The sequence below is a fragment of the Bison bison genome, unplaced genomic scaffold (assembly GCF_000754665.1).
Source record: "Bison bison bison isolate TAMUID 2011002044 unplaced genomic scaffold, Bison_UMD1.0 scf7180017845488, whole genome shotgun sequence".
In the NCBI taxonomy this organism is placed as follows: domain Eukaryota; kingdom Metazoa; phylum Chordata; class Mammalia; order Artiodactyla; family Bovidae; genus Bison; species Bison bison.
Window position 1 is genome coordinate 8,055 of NW_011476061.1, and position 1,961 is coordinate 10,015.

Consider the following 1,961-nt stretch of genomic DNA (forward strand, 5'->3'; position numbering starts at 1 on the left):
CTTTTCCTATTTGGAACCAGTCTGTTGTTCCATGTCCAGTTCTAACTGTTGCTTCCTGACCTGCATATAGGTTTCTCAAGAGGCAGGTCAGATGGTCTGGTATTCCCATCTCTTTCAGAATTTTCCAGTTTATTGTGATCCACACAGTCAAAGGCTTTGGCATAGTCAATAAAGCAGAAATAGATGTTTTTCTGGAACTCTCTTGCTTTTTTGATGATCCAGCGAATGTTGGCAATTTGATCTCTGGTTCCTCTGCCTTTTCTAAAGCCAGCCTTAACATCTGGAAGTTCACGGTTAATGTATTGCTGAAGCCTGGCTTGGAGAATTTTGAGCATTACTTTACTAGCGTGTGAGATGATTGCAACTGTGCAGTAGTTTGAGCATTCTTTGGCACTGCCTTTCTTTGGGATTGGAATGAAAACTGACCTCTTCCAGTCCTGTGGCGACTGCTGAGCTTTCCAAATTTGCTGGCATGCACTGGAGAAGGAAATGGCAACCCACTCCAGTATTCTTGCCTAGAGAATCCCAGGGATGGGGGAGCCTGGTGGGCTGCTGTCTATGGGGTTGCACAGAGTCGGACACGACTGAAGCGACTTAGCAGCAGCAGCTGGCATATTGAGTGCAGCACTTTCACAGCATCATCTTCCAGGATTTGAAATAGCTCAACTGGAATTCCATCACCTCCACTAGCTTTGTTCGTAGTGATGCTAAGGCCCACTTGACTTCACATTCCAGGATGTCTGGCATGATACCTAATATAAGTACACATAATATATATAAACCAGATCCATTTATTTTTATTATTGTTGTTGTTTAGTTGCTCAGTCGTGTCCAAGTCTCTGTGACCTCACGGGCTGTAGCCCGCCAGACTCTGTCCATGGGATTCTCTAGGCAGAATACTGGAGTGGGTTGCTGTGACCTCCTCCAAGAGATCTTCCCAACCCAGGGATCAAACCCACGTCTCCTGCGTTGGCAGGCGGGTTCTTGACTGCTGGACCACCTGGGAATATTTCTGACCAGGAGGCTTTCGGCTCCACTCCATCCTTCAGCTCCCCTCAACCTCTCTTCTCTCCACGACCACGCGACTCTTTTCTCTCCCAGTGATTTCAAGGCTCCTTGTGTCCTTTTGTTCAGAGTCTTTCAGTGCAAGGGTGGCGCTGGCAGAGTGAGCACTCTCCCGAGAACACCCACTCTATGCCAGGCTGGGAACCTTCAGCCCATGGCCCCCTGCCCTGCCCCCAAGCAGCAGCAGGTATCCCGAGCCCTGTTTAACAGCTGGATGCTGGGTTCCAGAGAGACTCACCATTTGCTCAAACGGAGCTGCGCTTGAGCCTCTGCTCTTAGCCCAACCCCAATCAGGAGTAAGTTACATTATTACTCTTTGACCAGTGCAGAAACTTGAGACTCAGAGAGGTTAAGAACTTACCCAAGGCCACACAGCTGAGAAGGGCAGCTTGGTATTCGAACCTAGGTCCTTCTGACCCAGGGGCAGTCCAGTCCACGCATCTCCTGTGACGGCCCTACCTAAAGCAGCCACCTCCTGCCCTAATCTCCAGCCTGTCTCCTGGTTTGGAGTCCTTGAAACACTATCACTCTGTGAACAAGTCCTCTGGTTGGCAGGGTTTAGGGAGCACCCCCCTGCCAGGCTCTGCTCCAGGCCCTGGGGACAGGGGCACAGATCTCAGCCCATTGGAGCTTCTGTGCTGGCGGCGGAGACACCGAGGACACTGAGTAGAGACAGAGGCTGGAAGGCGGTGGAAAAGCGGAGCTGAGTGGGGCGGACCTGGGGCTCTGGCGTGGGAAGTGGGGGAGGCCTGAGCAGGGGGCCTTTGACGCAGGTGTTTTTCTTTTTTTTTGGCCACATTGTGAGGCACGTGGGATCTTAGTTCCCTGAGCAGGGATCGAACCTGTGCCCCCTGCCATGGAAGTGCAGAGTCTAACCTCTGGACCTTCAGGGAGGT

At 51.5% G+C, this 1,961-nt stretch overlaps 1 protein-coding gene across 1 annotated transcript in view; it reads left to right on the forward strand.

The window, feature by feature from the left end:
• Window positions 1-1,961, forward strand: part of TFPT (TCF3 (E2A) fusion partner (in childhood Leukemia)) — a gene marked incomplete at its 3' end in the record, with an annotated part of 7,867 nt that overhangs the window by 4,211 nt on the left and 1,695 nt on the right. The gene's annotated exons all lie outside the window — the stretch shown is intronic.